Raw genomic sequence first — 21,269 nt, 5'->3', positions numbered from 1 at the left:
ACTGTACCCTTACAGATTTCCTTACTGATTGCAATATGCTATTTATTGTGTGTATAAGCTACAGATTGATCAAAATTATTTGTTTCCGTTTTTATCTTGTTGGAAAACTATGGGAGATCACTGCTTGAGCGAAGTATATTAATGCCAATCATTCTCCCATGTGGAATGATGACACTGAATAAGAATTATTCTTGGAGTTTTCAGATGAGTTTTTTAGCTAAAACCACAGGTGAAAAGGTGGATTTTTCACACTGTTTAACTGCAAATACTTAATGTAGCCAGGTATCGATATTGATGCTTGAATGGATTAAATGACATTTTAAGCATTGCAGTGCTGAGTAAGGCTAAAATAACAGGATAATTGGTAATGTGTGATATGCATCAGGGATGTCAGCTGACCATATTAAATGAAATTTTTCTCATCTTAATCATGTGAATGATTTCAAGGATGTCCCTGAATGAGACTCTTTTCTAATGTAAAGCCATTGATCTCATATATAAGTGAAATGAGATTGTGCTCACAGATTCTTATAATTTGGTATGTATCCATTCCTTCTACTCCTGGGATAAAAATAGTTGATTAAACTGGTACTATGTTAACAATTTTTCTTCCTGGTACGGAACAGAATCATAGAAATCATAGAATGGTTTGGGTTGGAAGCATTCTTAAAGAACATCTGGTTCCAATCCTGCTGCCATGGGCAGGGGCACCTTCCACTAGACCAGGTTGCTTCAAGCAAAGTATACTTCTATCTCCTGTACAATTGGTCCTCTGTCCAAATTGTTATGTTTGTGTTATGGTTGTTTGGTTTCTCTTTGCTGGAGAGCGATACTTTAATGGGTGTAATTTCTGTGGTGTAAGCAGTAACTTTCAGCAATTCACAGCGAGACTTTTCTTCTCAGTTGCCTTCCGATAGCATCATCATTTCATTAGCCTTAGCTAATTCCAGAGGTAGAGCAGTTTAGCAGATAATGCAGTACCACGAAGGTTAATTAAGCCTCACCTATGTGATATGAGGCAAGTTATGTCATTTCTCTGGCCTTACCTGTAAGAGAGGCCCTTAGCTTTAAGAGATGCATCAGCTGTGTAATTCTGTCTGCAGTGTCAGAACTTGCATAATATCTAGGATAGCTGACATGAATTCTGTTTCTAGTTCTATCCCTTCATTGCAAGGCCTGAGGCAGGTAGCTTAGCCTCTTTGTACAGTCTGCGTAAGACTGCTTCTCAAATAGTAAAGGATTTTGATACCTAGAGCAAAAGAGAATGATAACTCTTAAAGTGCTTAACATTTCTACTGAGTGATACAGCACAACAAACATGCTTGTATTTTCTAAGTTGAGATGGCATATTAACTAGAAATGGTCTCTCAGAGATTCCCTGTTCTTAACCATTACTGTTCAGTGTCTACTGCATAGAGAACAGGTTATCTCCTACTGACTGTCAGTGAAAAAAAACTTGTTCTTTGTTATCTGCACAGTTTTCCCTAGCTGTCAGTCCTATATTGTCAAATAAGGATACTATGCCGACCATCACTCTTTTTTGTCCATCCTCCCCCAAGCAATGCTTACTCAACTGTGTAATGTTCTTCATATATATCTTTGTGTTGCACATGTCCTTATGAAACTAAGCTGAGGCAATCAGAAAAAAGTTTAAGCATGACTCTTGCTTCCTAACACACCAGGATAACCTTCAATAAAATCCAGCTTGCTCCTGGATGAGGTACTACAGTGCCTGCTGCCTATGATTACTCATGCGCTTACTAATTTTGGAGTATTGCTCAAAGTAGAACAGCAGCACATCACAAACAGGTAGGAGATTTCACTAGCACAGCACCTCCGTGTTTTGTGGACAGCTGGGACCAACCAAACAATCAGTATTGAATTAAGGAGGAGACAGCTGGAGAGACTTGAAATCTTTTCCTCTCTTTTCATATATTGTCGAATTGCTTGCTTCTCTAAATGAAATAACAATGGGGAAGCCTCAAGGCAGATTATCTGCTTCCCCTCTCTTGGGGAGTCTCTTTTTTCCTTCTCAGCATATTAGAGGTAGCTGATCCATTGTAATGTGATGTCAAAGGCCTTTGGGATTTAAAAAATGTAGTGTGTGTGGTATTGGAAGGGCAAAGAAAAAGCATTGACCCTACCAGATGTGGTATTTTGAGGTGGCATAGAAGTTTTAAGGTAAAATCAGAAAAAAAGAATGCACTTGGCTTGACCAAGCTTAAAGAAAATTAAATCATTCCAGATGGTTGTCCAAACTTACAGCAATTCTAATCGGTTGTCCCCAGAGCTCTTTCATTCAAAACTCCTTTGCATTACAGATTACATGCTGGTCGCAGCAAACTTGTTTTCTTATAAACTGATTCATTACTGCTGTAACATTTGGCAGAAACATCTCTTAATCCAAACTTGTATTTGGTTTGATGACATTTTAATTCCTTTCATGAAGAACTGAGAAATATTTACATATATGTGTAAGGAAGCACTTTGCTTTGCTGAATTTGCTTTTACCTTCAGTCTGGAGAAGAGAAGGCTGCATGGAGAGCTCATGGCAGCCTCCCAGTATCTGAAGGGAGCCAACAAGAATGCTGGGGAGGGACTCTTCATCAGTGACAGGACAAGGGGTAATGGGTTCAAACTTAAACAGGAGAGATTCAGATTAGATATAAGGAAGAAGTTCTTTATTGTGAGGGTGGTGAGGCACTGGAATGGGTTGCCCAAAGAAGTGGTAAATGCTCCATCCCTGGCAGTGTTCAAGGCCAGGCTTGACAGAGCCTTACGTGACATGGTCTAGTGTGGGGCATCCCTGCCCATGGCAGGGGTTTGCACCTGGATGATCTTAACATCCTTTCCAACCCAAACTGTTCTATGATTCTATTCTAATTTTGTACTTGCATGCAAAAAACAATATTCAGGTGCAAACTAACATAGTAGCTATTTGCTGTTTGTTATTCAGTTATTCCTTATTCACCTGTGCCTTTTTGGAAAGTTTTTTCCATCTGTTCAGTAAGCAGAAACATTATTGTTACTATCAGGTGGCATTCATGAACAATATCATTCTTCCTGCGCCATAAGGCACATAAGGGAGAAGTCAAAACAATTACTAACAATGCATAGCCAATAGCAAACAGCTGACACAAAATCCACATGCTAAAATGCTTCGTCCAAATAATTCAGTGCATAATTAACCAATGTGTTGGCACAAATCGGCTCATTAAAATATCTAGAAGCAGTAAATAGCGATGGATATTCATTTACTATCTTTTACCACTAGATACAGTGGATATGGTGGGGAAATAGCATTGCATCCTCATGCTCCCTGAGAACAGAATAGTTCCTTGTCTGTATAAGGACTGGTCAGAGAGGTTCAGATTAAGTTAACTGAAAGTGTGGAATTCTTGTATATAACTTAGGTGCAACAAAGCCAGTATGGACCCTTTCCCTGAGAGCAAAGTAGAAGGCCACAGGGGGTATCTGCTCCAGTGCCTAGAGCACCTCCTCCACCTCTGCCTTTGGTTCTCCCTCTGTTATTTCTTTTTTCCCTTCCTCTTCTACCTCTGTAGCATTTTCTGACCTTTCTTAAATATGTTTCCCAGAGGTGCCACTTCTTTGGCTTCTCACAAAGGCCACACATGTAGCCCCTGCCTTTCCTACCAACACTTTGACCCCTACACCCAACGCAAAGAATTAAGCTGTCAAAAGATAGTATTTTTTTTACTCTTTAACTTATTCCTATTAATTTTATTATTTCTTTAATTACTCTTGTTTCCATTGGAAACCAAGGCCAGGACTACATGAGGAGCTGTTGGCACACCAGTGTTATCTGAGGTGTGTTTATTGCAGTGCTTCTGAGCTAGTAGAAGATTTAATGTCGATTCTCATACCAGGGGGGAAGCCCTGTAGGCATACTATAGTTCAAATCATTTGTAGGCCTGCTACAAATCACCAGCAAAAATCTACTTTTTGCCAAGGTTGAGTGTAGTTAGGTGAATAAGACTAACATGGAGTGGGGTGAGCATGTCCAGTAGACTAAACTCAAGATGCCCTTGAGCTGCTTCATTGTCTCCTCAGGGGTTTCAGTTGACTTGGGATCTTTTCTACTCTTCAGATGTGCTGTGGGAGACAAAGCAGTAAAGTGCTATGAGGTAAAAAGCTATATTGAGGAAATGTTTTTGTGAAGCTAAGGCAAAAATGTTTTGACTAGCTTTAGCTATCTAGCTTTGTATTTTGGCCACTGTTGTAGATGGGGTACTAGCTTAAGTAGATAGATCTTCTGTCTGACCTACTATAGCCGTTGTTATTTACTCAGTTTGGTACGGTACCAGAACATTAAAAGATTATCACAGGTCTGTACAGAGTATTATTATAATTATCATTAAATTCATTTTTTATTTCTGTAACTGTGGATAGGCTTGTAAGTTATCCAAAAATAAGACCCTTCATTTTTTCTGATTATCCTAGGATGTAAAGTTGCACAGGGGGACTGGGGAAACTACGAATTTACTGCCCTCACAAACTTCCCTGCATACTAGCTGGAGGCTCAGTACACTCTCTAACATCTGCATGTTGCGAGAGATCACCAAGAATGCAATAAAAGAGCAAAATGAATCAGGACATTGCAATAGCTGTATTTAAACCAGACCAAAACATAACTTCCCTTGGTATCATCCCACGGTACTCTGAAATATTTCTTAAGCTGAAGTCTTAGAATGGGCATCTTTGTGTAAAATACAGACCAGTCAGTGTTTCTTTTACCACAGCAGTAAATTGCTTTTTGAAGCCCACACATGTATGGGCTTCATCCATCACGTCTGTGGCAATGAGTTCCACCATTTAATTATGAACTTTGTGGAATGAATCCTTGTTTGGGGCTTATGTTTTAAACTTGCTAACTGCTCTTTTTATTGGGACTTCTTCTTGTGCTATGAATTACAGTGGAAAAGCATTCTTTATTCACTTTTTCAACACCGCTTATGATTTTCTGGGGCTATGTAACAGTCCTTTCCCTCATTTGTCCCTCTTCCAATATGAAAATCCTAAAGCTGTTTTTTTTCCACTCCTAGTACAGAAGCCATTACATACCTTTGATCATCCTGTCACACTTTTCTTTATCCTTCTATTGCTATCCTGTCATTTTTGAGATGACGTGACTTGAAATGTATTTAATATTCAAGATGATAGGTGGGCGATGGAATTTTTTGGCAGCGTTATCATGTTTTTTTCTTCTGTTTTCTGTTCTTTTCCTAATGTTTCATAATATACCATTTCCTTTTTTTGACAGTTGATTAGGATTTAGGTGACATTTTCATAAGGCTGTTTCCAAGCTCCCTTTCCTAAGTAACAGTTGATTTCACTGTGTGTTTATAGATTTCCCAGGGTACAGATATGAGACCGCAGTTATTTGGCCATGAAAACACAGCTAAATTGCCAGTGTTTTAGGCTGTAAACCAGAGATTGTTGGTAGAATTTAATATTCACTCAATTCTACTAGCAATTTATGTTGTTCTAGGTTTCGTTATACCAGAGTTTTCTCACAACAAATATGTGAGATGCCTGCCATGGTCCCCATTATTTTAGTGGGTTGTTCATTATTTTAACAGAACATTAATTCTAACAAGAAACTTATACAGGAAAGAATTCATTCAATGAGTTTTATCTGGCTAATTTTGCCACTGTAAAGCATACCCTGACCGAAAACCAAGGGAAAATAAACAAATGTATAATCCTTTGCTGTACTAACTTAATGGGGAATTCAACCCATAGTCTTCAGTATCAGATAGAGATGCATAGGCCTTCAATTTTTTCATAGCTGGAATTTGCTATTACTATCATAACAGTTACTAATACTGTGTTCTGGAGCTTAATGAAATCTGGAATTAAATAAATCATCTCAGGATTGTTAAAGCCTAGCTGCCAGAGAAATTAAATAGTTGTTTCTAAAGGAAGTGCTGACAGAATAAATATATTACTGTAAGTCAGTCAGTCTCATCTCTGACTTTGAAACACTTACTATGTTACATTTAAATGATCACTGACAAAAATTAGTTAATGGGCCAAAGACACCTCAGTATCATATCACAAGCAGAGATCTTTTTTACATGAGGTTTTCAGCACTCTCCTTTCATGGAATATGAGTCATTTGACTTTTTGCTCGTTAACATAAGCTGGCTGCACTGCAGTACAGAAGCTAGGAGTGTATGAAGATTTCCTCTTAACACAGTTTTCCCTGAGGAGGAGTTCTGTTCCTTCCTAATTCTGTTTATTCCTGTGCATTATAGGCAGAATTCTCTTTGTATGTTTCCAATCTCAGTCCTACTGGTCTTGGAGAGATTGGGGATAGAAACATTTTTTTACACCTATAGTGGGTTGACCTTGGCCAGCGGCCAGACACCCATTCATCTGCTCTGCCTCTTCCCCTTCTCAGCACAACAGGGGGAGAAAATACGATAGAAAATCTTATGGGTCGAGATGAAGACAAGGAGGTAACTCACCAGTTACTGTCATGGGGAAAAAAAAAAGCAGACTCAACTTGAGAAAAATTAATTTTATTTATTTCCAATTAAAAATAGGACAGTAAGAAACAGAGACAACACTAAAAACATCTTACTTCTACCTCTTCTTTTTGCCAGGCTTAACTTTACTCCTTCATTCCCAGCTCCTCTACTTCTGCCCCCAGTCTGCATAGATAGAAGCGCTGGTCAGCTCCCACTCTTTCAGTTTCATTTCAATTTGGAGAGCTGAGATGGCTCCTTGGCTCAGTCAACTGTCCTGTCCATTAAGGACAACTGGAAATTACAAAGCTAAACGTGAAAAGGAACAAAGGGAAACACTCAGCTATTAGATCACAAATAGGGAGGCCAAATACGTGAACTAGTTGAAAAGATAGCCAAAGAACTCTACCCAATTGTTTGAAAGACAGTTAGGGATATGACTTTATGTGTCTGTTTTCTGAAAATCATTTACTCAGCGTATCTGTTTATTAAACCAGAAAGGAGCCAGACCTCTTTCATTTTCACTGTTATCTCACAACTGAACAGCTTAGAAACATAGGTATGCAAGAGAATAACTTAAATAATTACTCTTCTTGTCATTCTGACTCCCTGTGCACCCCAGTAAGCCTGATCTGAGCAGTTCAACTTATAGGAGCCCATAAACCATCTGCAGTTTCAGTGGTGGAATAAAAGAAATTATTTTATGAATTAATAACCCCATAACATGGGAAAGCAAGTTATTTTTGACAAGTTTTGCTTTACTATTTGATAGGAGATATAATTATTAAGTTCTTGATTCTTCTTCTTTTCAGGGCATACTCAACATTTTTAAATAATTTCCTTGAGACAGCAGAGTGACTGCAAAACCAGACCACCACCAACAGTTTTTTAAATATCGCTGGTCTTTTGACAAGTAAGTTCTTCATTCTCAGTTTTTTCTCTCCCGTATTCCTGACTTTCCTTTCCCCTGTATTTTATCCTTGTATTTGTCATATGGACTACCATATTCACATTCAGGGCCAAGAGAATATGAGTGCAAATTGAATAGCATGAAGGTGTTCTTAATCTTTCTCAGCTAGAATAAAACCTATCAATATCAGAGGTATAATTGAGATCAAGTACTGGCTCACCTGATTATTCCAACTTGTAATAGCAGTGCCACTAAAGTCATGTCTCTGCATGTTTGGGAACTTTTGCCTCTTAAAAGGTTAAATGTTTAAAACCTCTTTTATGTCAGCAGAATTGTGTGTCATCAGGGCCAGGAAATGCTCATCCATTTGTAGTTGGGAACTTCCTTTTCTCCTTGGGAGTCTCCAGAGGTTAATCGTTGTAGTAAATGTAACCCTAAAATTTGCAAGGATTCACATGGATACAAAAACTGTCTTCATATGTTTCCTTTGCCCATTTAGTCTTCCATGCTCTGCCTTTCTTACTCTTTGAAAGGTTGAACTACTTAGTCTCAGACTTATACTACATCAGGAGTTTGCTAACAGTGCATCTAAATCAGTACCTTGTACAGTGCAGTCCACTTAGTCCAGCAGGTTATACCAGAATAGCCCTTTAATACAACTTATTTCCATAACTACACTTACTATCTACATAGCAGCAATATCTGACTCACTTTCTCCTACCAACTCTGCATTGTCTTTCCCAAATTCTCCTGAATTCCCCAAAATTTAGAACTTTGACTGCCCTTAAATCTTATCATGCCTGTTCAGGCTTGATACATACTACCCCAAAGTAGTAAACTGATGTAAAATGAGGGAACTCTAGCCTTCAGAAAGGTCTTTAGATGTTTTTCTTCTTCTGTAATTGTGAAATTTCCTGGATTCTATTGCAGCCATACTGGGAACTGGGAAGAGGAGCTTGCATGATCCTTGGCTTTCATTCTAAAGGAAAAAGAAAAAAAATACTTTTTTCAAGGTTGTTTAAGCTTTTAAAAGTAATTTTCCTGGTTTCAGCTGAGATAGAGTTAATTTTCTTCCTAGTAGCTGCTGCAGTGCTGTGTTTTGGCTTTAGTCTGCGAACAATGCTGATAACACACCAATGTTTTAGTTGTTGCTAAGTAATGCTTACGCTGATCAAGGACCTTTCAGTCTCATGGCCTGCCAGAGAGGAGGGGCACAGGAAGCCGGGAGGAAGAAGAGACAGGACACCTGACCCAAACTAGCCAAAGGGGTATTCTGTATCACAACACATCATGCCCAGTGTATAAACTGGGGGCAGTTACCTGGAAGGGCCAGATCACTGCTTGGGTCAGGCTATTTATCGGTCAGCAGGTGGATCTGCCTCTAAGACAGTTTTTGAAGCTCTGTCCTGTTTAGCATGAAAAGCAGACCATAAAGAAGCTGAGGCCATCTGACACAATGAATCCAAGCCTAATAATTGAATTACAAAAACTCTGTGGCATTAAGCATATCAGGACTGTGCACAAAACTGATTTATCACTTCATAAACCTAGAAAATAAATAATAAATAGTGAGTCAGTCTGAATAGAGAAAAGGGAGGGTTTCATTTTGAGATGGGGGGAGGCAGGGAAACGGCTCCATTTCGGTTTAGGCAGATTAATTGATTTTAACTGAGAACACTTTGTTTTGAGTCAGATGTTACAAAAGCAAAGGAGAATGATAGGCAGATTCACAGCATAGGTAGAAGTAGTGGTGGTCATATCTCTTTTTATTTTGTAGTACAGAATTGTAATTGTCCTAGGGCAACTTCCTGTTCTAGTAACTAGTATTGGAGCCCAAATCCCTCACCCCTGATTACAGTACCTTTCAGCTATCTTGGCTCTACAGTATTCCTAGGCAATGCGTTTATTGGCATTTACTTCAATCAGTTCAATGTTCTGAAAAGGAATTAACTCCATGCAATGCCAATAGAGCACATGCTAAATGAGCGTATCACAGAAAATACTTGCCATGAGGAGTCATAATTGAGGGAGGGTGTTTGCAGCAGGTTTCGACAGGTTCACAATTAGACATATGTTTTCAGACAAACTGGAAGCTGGCAGAGTATCACAGTCAATGAAATTTGCAAATGATGCTGAGTCCAAGCCTCTTGCTATAGCAAGCAACCTGGGTTGCTTGGTAACCTCAGTCCATCTATATCAAGTGAAATAGTGAATTTAAGGCTGAATACTACCTTCATTGAGAGAAAGAGGAATTGTGTTCTAAGGAGTCCTAACCTTTGAGGGAAATATTTCAGGAATCACAACAGATAAGCAACTCAAGTGCAAAAATTGATTACATAGAACTGGGGTCATTGCTTTGGTCATGAGCCCGGCTTCAATGAGACTGACGTTAGAAGGCTGTACTTCAGTGTCCCAGCTTTAAGAAAGGGTGTTGAAAAAACAAATAGTGTCAGAAGAAGACCACAGAAAATCATTAATACAGTGAAGAAAATGGCTGCAACAGATCTGAATACCTCAGTCTGCCTTGGTTTTTTTAAAAGAAGCCACAAGCCAATTTGATGCCCTTACCATGGGAAAAAGCAAGCAAGGAATGTAGTTGAAATAATCACTGTCTGTCTTTTGTACATTTAGTTTTTAATTAGTTTCCTGGAAAAGAGTTGGTTCCTCTCAGTTGGTATCATTAAAGTAGTTTGGATTTCTGCCACAGTGTAGTGGTAAATAATACAGTGGGTGACCTTACTTGTTTAATAAACTAGACAGGGTTGTACATCATTACCCAAGTAAGAGTGGGTAATTTCCTTTTACACTGTGTTATCCTCACTTACAATATTGTGAACCGGCAGCATAATTCCCATGGTCATAATAGAGAAAAGTCTTTGATCACTGTAATCAGTCCTGTTCCAATGTTGTGAGAATATCATACACCATATTATTTTGACCACTACTTTGTTTACATTAGGTACTTCTGTTTGTAAGTATGGAGCTATATTAAGTATATTATAATATACTAAGTTGCATTTAATAAAAGCTCCCGATATATTTATTCTGATTCCTGATATTTACTTTTTACTATTTTAGAAACCAATGAATGACATTTCACAGTTACTAAGTTTATTTATGTATTACTTACATTAAGGAGATTTATTAGTCAAATTAACCATTCCTTTTACTGAGCAAACACAATTGCGTGTTTCTTTCTGCTTACTGTGTCTTGCAAGATTTTAAAATTAGCAGATTTCAGCCTCTGTTGCGGAGTTTTTATCTACAGTAGAAAGTAAGATTTTCTGCCTTTATCAGCTCTCAGGAGATGGCTTTGTAGGAACTAGAGAGTGAACAGAGCTAACCTGAATAAAGTGAAGAAAGCAACTTCTCTGCACCTGCAGAGAAGCTATCAAACAGCTCTCGAACTTGGACTAAACATATCGCCAGAGACTGTTTTCTCTGGTCACTCAAACTCTCCCAGCTCAGTGGTTTGATGGTCAGCAAATCTTTACCAACATATATGAAATACTTGAATACTCCATGTTACTAATTTAAATCTGGTTATGGAATTTAAGAAGGTTGGCAATACACTGTTAAAATTTTAAGTTTCATTTTAAATGGTCCTATTTTAAAATAAAATATATACATTTAATCTGAAATAATGCATCTGTTTAAAAAACAGTTTGAGCAAAATCCATTCTTTTGGATTAAAAAATACAGATGATGAATGGATTTCTCTCCAGGCTGCCTGCAGGACAATGGAAAATGAAACAAGCAGCTCTACTTTGCGTGACTATTTGGAAACCCTTGAGGTAGAAGAAGTGAAAGAGTGGCTTCCCTAAGGCGACAAGTGTGTTACACTTAGATGTTGATTTGTTTATTTAATAAGCATAACAAAAAGGTAAAATACTATGCATTATCTTTATGAAAATAAACAGAATTCTTATCAGAAAGAAAACAAATATTTTTTCTCATTTAGAGAATTTAAGAACCAGATTATATGGACACTGAGATATAAAGGGAACATAATACTTTTTGTTTCACTCTTTAAAGACAAGGCAGCAGTCAGACAAGTATATTTGATTTCTGTTTGGTAGCGTTGTTAATAAAGGGCTAATTGAAAGCTAACCTCAAAAATGTACAGATCCTCACTTCCAAATATATAATTCCATGTATACCATTAGCAGAATTCAATATATTTTCCTAGAAATAGAAGCTACATAATGTGAAGAAAAAGAAGCTAAATATGTAAATGGTCTTTTTTCCTAGAAACTCACCTTGAATCTGAGGTGCCTCTCCAGCTCCTTAATGTAAAATTCTGTTCAATCGAATGTAATGGATTTACTTTTAGTTATTTTTGTCTCAGATGTCTAGCAGGATTTCTGCAGTATGAAGCCAAATGGCACTGCAATCTTTGTTATGGGAAAAGGCACAAGAAAATTCAGATGAATGTGGAAAGACTGTAAATAAAAAACATTAGCCTCTGACCCAGCAATTGTCCACTAACAAGTGCAATTATGTAGACAAATGGTGCTGATCACAATCTTCTTTCCCCACAGCTTGGCAGCTGCTCGGCATAGAGCACTGCTGAATAGATAGATACGCTTTTGACGTTGGCATGAAGGAATAAGCTTGAGCACAGTGAGATAGAGGGCTCATTGACAGGCCTGACAGGTATAACAAATAAAGCTCTTGGCCACAGGAGATGCTGAGCACCTGTGACACCTGTCTTTGCTAATTCAGTTTTGTAGGTGAATGCATGAGCAAAAACGAAGGCTCACAGTTGCCTGTTTGGGGGACAGCAGAGAGTACAGCTGAATGAGGAAATCAGTTCTAGGGAGCCTGTAATAAGGCAAGAAATGCCAGTGGCATTGGGCACAAAAAGGCAGAAATTCGCCCCAGTTCAGATGTGTTGAAATTCTATTCAGGGGTTACCTTTCCCCTCAGACACTTTGTGCCGTAGCAGGTATTGCCTGTCTTTGCTGCTCGTGTTCAGTGCTGAACCCATGGGTGGCATGTTTTCCTGTGCAGCCACAGGAATCTCTTCACAGCAATGCCTTCCACTCCAGATTCTATGATAGGAAGAGATGACTGGGGAGATTCTGCTAGGGCCCTAATTGCTGCTCTCATCCTCACAGTCTCTCTCGTTCCTCAATGATCTCATGGACCCACATCTGTCTAACTTCTGGAATCTAACTCGGGGTCCTAAGTTTAGAGATACCATCACCTCAAGCTCTTCTAGTTTGCATAGAGAAGGAGTACTGGGAGGGCAAGACCTTGAGGGACTCTGGTCTATTTAAGGTCTGAGTGAGCCTTCAGAGCTGTCTGTTTCTTTCTATTTTAGGCTGAAGGTAACTCCTTCTCCTGAATTAGGAGCTTTGGTTAAGTGCCTAACTGCAGGCAGGCTCGCGGTGAACTTCTGTCCTCATTCCTGTAAGTGAAGCAAGTGGTCTCTGCTCCTCACAGTACAGAGACAGGCTGCCGCTCCAGGTGTTCCGCACCTGTTCCCCAGAGGGCAGAGGGAGCTGAGCATTAGGGATATGGGTCCCCCCAGCCTCCTCCTGGAGGCACAAATCAAGGATGCCCATCAGTAGCCCTTGCAGTGAGAGTGGGGGCCTGGGAGTGTCTGTGAGGTCAGCATTCTTAGGTTTTCAGTCCTTTGGCTAAAGAACAGGCCAGCACCGCATCACCCACATTAAAAATAGAAGAAATCGGTGTCACTGCAGCTGGGATCCCTGGGGCTATGGTGTATGTCTGTGACACCCTGCCTCCAGCAGCTCCTCCTGGGCCTCTGGCAAAGGGCTGCAAATTCCTGACACCACTGTTTTCCTTTCTTTTTTCTTTCTTTCTTTCCTTCCTTCCTTCCTTCGATCGTAGTTTTCTTTCTATTTATTGAGATTTATATAGTGCAATAAAAGTGCAGAGCTTCTGCCTCCTGGCCTATCGACTTCATCAGGCCTGGGGAATTGAGAGAGAAAAGGAAAAGAAAATATGTGAATATAATTACTGTAATGTTGAATTATTTTATGCTGCCATATGGAGTTAAACTGGCTAAAAAAAAAGAGAAGATTTCCATGTCAATGTTATTTGTTTTATAATAGAAACTTCCCTTTTCTTCACCCTTCTACTTCCAGAAGGGTCTTATTCAGTGTATTCAATCCTAGCCAAAAGGTCACTGTTTTCCTACAGGAGAGTCCTCCCTCCTCTTCCTGGCACCTCTGGATGCTGTGAACGGAGCATTCTTTCTCTGAGGCTGAGATCTGTCAGCAGGAAGGTGCATTGGGACCGGCTGAGTGTCACCCTTCACTCTTGCAGGTCAAGTGCATCACCCCTGGGTGCTGCAGAAATGTTGTGAGGGGGGACTGACAATCCCACCAGACCCCCTGCCCCTGCAGCTTTCCATTGCATTGTGCCATTAATCTAAATTCATTCTCTGACAGACCGGTCCCTAGGTAGGTGATTTTCATGTTTATATTAAATTTCTCAGCCTAGTTATTTAATACTTGTATATGCATTTTTCATTGTGGACTCTCAACTTTGACAAGGCATTGATGAAGTAACACATCCTGGAATACGAAGCAGTCAAGTAGCTGTTCATTCTAACTGAATCTTGACACTCCTAATCACAGTAAATACTACGTTTAATCTTTTTTTTTTTCTTATGGTATGCAGTGGGAGTTCTTATGGAGTGACTTTCAAATCTGTGTGAGCAAAGCTCTTCCTGGGCTTTCGGTAATACTGAGAGAGGAAGTGCAGGAAGGCTGTTCTGTGAAGAAATATGAGATAAAATAACCAGTAAGAAAAGCAGAGAAAGGACTCTATCATAAGGCCACTCAGCTTGATTTCAGCGGCTTGGGATCAGAGACCTTTACTTGCACTGGATGGAGGGAGTCAGAGTAGAACAAAGAGCAGCAAACCCACACTGGAGGAGGATCTGAATTCTAGGTGGAAAGGAGAATCTCAGACCTCATGGGAGATAGGTTTATGGCGAGACTATCTGTACTGCAAGAACTGGCTATGAGGACACAGAGAGACCTTTTTCTGCCTTGTAGTGTATTTTTATACTTCCTATATTAAACTGTGCCTATATGTCTTTACAATTGCTCTTCTCTCTTCACTTGGTTATAAGAACTCAGACCAGCTCCGAGATCTTCATAGGAAGACCAGCTATTCATAGGAAACAGCAATGATATTTGAAGAAAAAAAACAACAAAAAAGACACATATACTTGCAGTAAAAGCTCAGAAAGAATAGATTATAAACAGTGCAGAAGCCATCTTTAGAGAGTCTTGCTTTCAGTGCTTGCTTGGTATGCTTTTGCTCGGTGTATGCAAAGGGAGATTTGGGGTAAAGCTGGAAACACTCAAGAGACAGAGCAGAAAGTGCACATGTAACATAAGGGCAACTCATGCTAAAATGCAGATTTATGTTCCAACTGAGCAGGTAGTGGGGTTTCTGAGGGAAAAGGAATAAGAATAGCAAAACACTATTTTGCAACACAGCTTCATCAGTTTAATTGTACACTTTCAAAACATCTAGCTTCAACTAGACGAGGAGCATCACAGGTTTCAGACTGAGGATTTGAAGGTATGACAAAGGTGCAAATAATCTGTAAACACTGGCTTTACTGTAATGCTTTTTATCCTTAGCTCCTGAAGACACTTTCTGTGTACTGTCATAGAAAAGGACAGACTAGAGACTCCTAAAACATTACTCTTTTAAGGTAGTGAAAATGTACCTACCAAAATGACCAGAAAGGGACTAGACCAGTCCCCCACGAATTAAGAATGTGTATTCATTATGCTTGTAATAATGATAGCATGTTTTATAACATTACACTTGAGCAATTGTAATTTCAGTTTTATGGATCAAAAAGTGCGATCTCTGAGATTTAACTTTTAAGTAGTGGATTTAATTGACACTACTTCAAAAATATTAATGGCTGTTCATTAGTAGGTATTGTCTCTCCCCTTATCCTGAACGATTGTTTTAATTTAAACTCACTCTCTGCTTTATGTATAGAATTATTGACAAAAATACATCTTTCTTCAGCAAATGATTAGTGAAATCATCCTTTTATTTACAAGCAGCACTGTGTCCCTGTGCCCTAAATCTTGCTACTTGGAAGAGTGGGAGGGAAAGCAATTTAATTAAGTTAACTTTATTGACCTGCTGGAGCTGTTGTTTAATACCATGGCTCCCTGGAGTGTAGTGCAGGTAAATTGAATGAATGCCACAGAATATCACTTCCCTGCATTGCATATTTCGAACCTCTGCCAGGCAGTTTGGGATGAGCAGCCAATCAGGAAAAAGGTTTTTCCAGCCTTACTGGCACGGGTGGCATTTCCCATTATGCTCAGAATGGGTTAGGGAGTGTTACCCCTTCGTTCCTCTGAGCGTATCGAGAGAAATAACTCCAGGCCTGTGTGTTACACTCAGCTGCTGCAATCAGAAGGCAACTTTGTGGATTGGCTTTTCAGTCATGTATCCAAAAACACCTTTTTATGAAGGAGGAAAGATAGCATGTGAGTCTGAATGAAAGTGCTGTGAGTAAACTATTTGCTATTAAAACCTCAATACACTCGTTCTGCATGAGAAATCAGAGTCCAGACTCTGGACCAGTCCAGAGAAGAGGTTATCTTCTGGAGCTGCGCTTGCATTAAATACTTGGGAAGAAAATGAAAAATTATAAAGCTTCTTTGTTAAACTGTTATTTGATAAAACAATAGATGCAAAGACTTCCACAATCTATTCTCATAGATAACAGTGCCTGCTGCTGTTTTAGTTACTGCTTCTGTTATTAAAATCTTTGTCCAAATGTCTTATTAGTCTATAAAATGAGTAGAACAGCTCCTCTGCAGTTGACTGGAACACACCCTGTTTTCTGCACTATTCTTCAATAGTGTTCACTGTGTGATAAAAGGCACTATGTCAGTCTGTTGCACCTGTACCTCCAATCAGTTCTTTTAAAAACCAAGCCAGATCAGCAGCTGTGTGATGTAACAGCAAATTCATAAGGCTTTTAACCCTTGCAGAATTTTGTTTTTAATTATTTTTAAAATTCTTTAGAATTAAATTCTCTGCAGTTTTTCTGATTAAAGCTGAGGCCCAAAGATTTAGATCTACAGCTTTGCTTGAAGAATTAAATACAACCACTCAGCTAATTTATTTTTTGCTCTGGAAAATAATAAGAGGTGCACCTTTAATTACAAGTCATGCTTTTCTCATGTTCACTCATAATTCAGTTGGTTCTGAATAAGCTTGTGTGTGATTTTTCCTTTTATGTGCAAACAGAAGGCTTCAGACTGCTGCTTTTAATTTTAAACGCATGTAAGATAAGAGAGGTGGGTATGCAGGGCAGGGGCATTGTCCTTTATTGTGCTGGCCAGAATAGTTGGGAGAAGCAGGCAAGTTTCAAGCATGTAAGTCCTTCTTTAAGTCAAACTTGGGTGTCTTTAAAGAATCATGCTTGAAGTGTAGGCATCACACTGATGGTGAGACCAACCATCCTCTAGAATGTCATTTCTCGTGTCATCTTGGGGGGCTAGCTCTCCGGGTAATCACTCTCACTTCCTCTCCTGACATTTATGCCCTAATACACCACACACCCCCTCAGAACTGGTCCCATATACTTGTTCTATACAAACCCAAGCTGTGATGCCGCCTAGGAAAATCCAGGCACTCCTAATCTGACCCTCTGCTTCAAGATCTGGCATAACGCTTGAGAGGGGAGGCAGCCAGCCCCAGCCCATGATGTGAAGACCAGAAGGTAAAACTGCCTTTAATTCAGTGTTAGATTAACATGGCTTTTGTCTGGCACTGCGTGTTTGTGTGTTTACACAAAAGGATGATGTCTCACATGAGTAATCTGAGGAGTTTATTAGCTGATATTTTCCAGTGCACTGTTACTTTATCTTCATTAAATGTGTGTTTGGCAGCCAGTGCTTGAAGTCCGTATTCCGTATCTGTAAGATAAGTGCAGTTTCTGTCCTAATGGTTGATGTCAGAGGCAGCCCTCAGAAAGCAGACTTCTGTGATTTTCTGCTATTTTTTGTTTCCTGTATTTTTTGTTCTGACATTTTAACATATTCTGAAAGCTTTATTGTGTATCTAATGGAATGAGAAGAAACTACACATCCATGTTGCCATCCCACAGTTTCTTCCAAAGGCTACAGACAAATCACATTGAATCATAAGTGACTTTTCCTGCATAAGAACTCATTCTGTATTTTTAGGTGAAGTTCTTGAAGGGTGTTCAAATAAAAATATACATACATGAACTTTAGTGTTACTTGATTACAGTTTCAAAGGACTGTTAAATCAAGTGTTGCACCTCTGTCCACAACCTTGTACCTATCTCTTTTTCCTTCCCATTGTGCTGACATAGTGTCTTGGTTTAAACCCAGTCAGGTAACTTGTTCACTCACTCCCAGTGAGTGGTGCCGAGCTGACAACAATCAAGGTCCGTGTTCGTCTCCCCCCCCGCCCTGCACCGGGGCTCTCCCCTTCCCCGCTCCCGGAGGAACGGGGAGGAGGATCGAGAGAGTGCAACTCCTACGGGTTGAGACAAGAACAGTCCAGCAACAAATCACCACCGCTACTATCAGCTAAAACAATGATAAGGGAAAATAACAAGGGAAGAGAATACGATACCACCGGCCAAGAAAACGAGTTCCACCCGGAAGCCCCTGTCCTTCCGGGTAACCCCAGTTACCCCCCACCCCGGGCATGACGTGCTGTGGTATGGAATACCTCCCCGGCTAGCCCGGGTCAGGCGCCCCGTCTCTGCCTCCTCACAGCTTCCCCTCCTCCCTGGCAGAGCATGAGCCTCACAGAGTCCTTGGTCAGGGTAAACATCACTTAGCAACAACCGAAAAACATCGGCTTCACCAACGCTGCTCTCAAACTAGAAGTCAAAACACAGCACTGCACCAGTTAACACAAAGGAAAAAACATGACTGCTACTGCTGAACCCAGGACACATAGCTTTTTGTATGACTGAGCACTGAACTGGATTTGCAACACTGGAAAATCAGCCATCTCCTTTCTCTTTTTCTGAAGGCCCTTTATAAAGCAGAGCAATCTTCTCTGGATTGAAGTGTGTTCCCCAAATCACTGCTGCAATGTAACTGAGCATGCATCACAGGGAAGGGAACTACTTAGTTCAGCCAGGCCAGAAGAAAGTGCCCATCAGACTAACACTGGATTTTAAGACATGCTATTTGCTTGATGTTTTAGCCCATAAACTCTACATAAACACACTTAAGTACCAGTAACACTGTTTTCTCTGAACCACATCTTTGCTGAAAAGTTTTTACCAGCACAAGAACATTCAGGGATAGATTTAGCTTTTGTTATTTGAAGGTTTTATGAATTTGGAGCTTTTATAATGCCAAAAAATAAGAAAAAGTCTAAGTTGATGCACTTACACCACAGAAAAGTGTAGTTTGTTTATTTGAGGATTGGATACAAGACATTTTTTCTTTCTATACTTACAAGAGTTTGCTGATTTATTTCGTTTGGATAGTTTTGGTTCTTTTTTAATTATAGCTTATATCAAGTAGATAAAAGTAACATATTGTACCTGGGTTTTTTTCCAGAGATACTAACAGAAACTTTCCCTGTCACATCTGTTTTCTTTTGGGGTTGGTCTTTCCTACACATAAGGGACACTGAGGCAGCAGTTTACAGCTGCAGAGGGAGGGCATCTTCTAGGCTCCAGCTGTTCCACCTAAGGACACTCCTGCTTTTCACTGTCATTGCCACCCAGCAGCTGGCAGGGCTGTCCCTGCGGTTTTGCTAGCGGAATGCCTGGCATGATTGCTCCTTAGCCTGAAACTTGCAAACTCAGCCAAGCCAGTCCAGAGCCGAAGTTCACACCACCCAAAATAAACTGCCCCCTTTTGCATCGAGTGTTTTAAAGTGTTCACACACTGGACCCCTCCACTGGCGCATCTCTGGGAACAGGGAGGAGTAATGCTGTCAAGCCAGCATAACACTGTGTGCAAAAGGAGTGCTTGTTATTCCCAAAGCCTTAACCACTTTTAAACACAAGAGAAGGCAGCAAAAGTGTCTGTAGCATGGTTGTGTGCAGCAGACTTGCATTCAGGTGTGATGGTAAGCATGCAGCAAGCGTTTTTCTTCACACTGATATCTAATCATTCATTCACTTTTTCTCCACTTCTAAAGACTAAAGCTGGTCTATGCTAGCATTCTGAGGTTGGTTTTCTTTTACTTCACATTAACTGGTTTTTCATTTATTTAAGTAAATTGAGATCAATGAGGATGCGTCAAACCTTTGCTATGCAGGAAACAAAAGTCTGTATTGGACAACATTGTTGTCTCTAAATCAACCAGTTAAAAAAGTAGGAGTTGATTAGGAGCTACTCTCAGCTGCTCACGGAGCTTACCCTGGTAGTAGATAACTGATACTCCGTAATCCTAGCTATGAAGAGGCCTAAGGAGTTTGAAGAGTTCAGTTTGGTAATTTACTAGGAAATCCCTGACAATTCCTCAAGAAGGAAAGTCACATATATGGAGAAGACAGAGCGGCCTGAATACTTGAGGAGGAACCTGGATGCTGAACAAGATTGAATAGTTTATTTTGTCCTCTGGAGTCAGAAGCCTGTTGATGCACTATTCAAGCAGATTGTCTGCTTTACTATGTACATACCACAAAAGGGCAGCAGCACTATTGTCGCAATGAGAAAGGCAAATCCATTTTCTGCTGCAAAGTGTATCATCAACAAAATCACAGTTCAAATTTCCTGCCGGTAGATGATAATAACCTTTATTAGAGGAATTAACAGAAGAAGTAGGGTAAGAAATGTAGTTTGTCAGTTTGGAACTCAAGTAAGAGAATTAACCTCAACCTCAACCACAGAAGAGAAGAAAACATTAAGAAAGAAAACTTGTTAATAAAAATGCTGGGAAATCCAGTGCACTGCTAGTGGAGGTATTCTGATTCAAGAAACTACTTCAAAAGCACATCAGTCAAATCAGAGGTGATATTTTAAAGACTTTTATAGAAGCATGAAAGGCCAGTAATGACCAACATCACAGTTTCTGCCAGAGAATAGGAATTGAATAGTCATTTCAGTATTTTATTTTATGATCACAATTAATTGTCTTCTGCATCCAGGATATTAGGTATTCCTTAACTGTCTTCTGTATTCAGGATATTAGGTATTACTTAACTGCCTCTGCATCCAGGATATTAAACATGACGAGAGCTGTAATTTAGGGCAGGAAACACCCCTAGCAGTTGTTACATGTCTGGATTTTATGTTTTCTTCCCTTCATGATCACTGTCCCTTTAGCAAATCCACTTATTTCTGTATGTTGGGGTTGGGTTTTTTTTTTTACTTCTTTTGGGAAAGAGGTCAGATAGCATTATGAAATGCCAAGGCATACTACTGAAAAACCCACCCTGCATCAATGTTGTAAGAATGCACCTCTCTCTAATGTTTCTTTATGTATATATTGAACTGGGATATTTAGTGGTGTTTCTGGAGCAGAGTGCTGCAACGCAGTTGCTAATGTAGGCCATGGCAGGAGATAATGGTGGCTTTACCCTGCTGTGCCTACATACGGCTCCACATAGATGCAGTAGCTACTCCATGGGGTGCTCCCATTCAGCTGTTTGTCAGCTGCTGAATTCCCTGCTGAACATGTCTTCTCTGTAGAGATTTATGGACTCAGGCTGTACTTGGAGGAACCCAATTAGCTAACCCAGAGAATGAGTGTCCACACAGTTCAGCCCTGCCTGAGTGCTAGAGCTCAGGTCAGCATCACATGAACCCAGTTCAGGACTTAGTGACCCAGGGGTGGATTCCATAGACTGTAATCTCTAAATCTGCAAAAAAGCCATGGCACCCTATGAAGTG

The 21,269-nt window shown here is 39.9% G+C and overlaps 1 protein-coding gene across 19 annotated transcripts in view; it reads left to right on the top strand.

The window, feature by feature from the left end:
• The window catches only part of LOC133267099 (poly(rC)-binding protein 3-like), a 498,414-nt gene that overhangs the window by 317,297 nt on the left and 159,848 nt on the right, over positions 1-21,269 (top strand). For all 19 annotated transcript variants that reach the window (XM_061449063.1, XM_061449061.1, XM_061449056.1 and 16 more), the window contains one exon: positions 7,304-7,404. The gene's annotated coding sequence lies outside the window, so the exon portion shown is untranslated. The remainder of the gene's footprint in view (positions 1-7,303; positions 7,405-21,269) is intronic.

Source organism: Pezoporus flaviventris, unplaced genomic scaffold (assembly GCF_033815535.1).
Source record: "Pezoporus flaviventris isolate CSIRO_AGI_PZ_B2104156 unplaced genomic scaffold, CSIRO_AGI_Pfla_v1 ptg000007l, whole genome shotgun sequence".
Lineage (NCBI taxonomy): Eukaryota > Metazoa > Chordata > Aves > Psittaciformes > Psittacidae > Pezoporus > Pezoporus flaviventris.
Note: the sequence above shows the minus strand (reverse complement) of the source record. Positions and strands in the feature narration are given on the sequence as shown.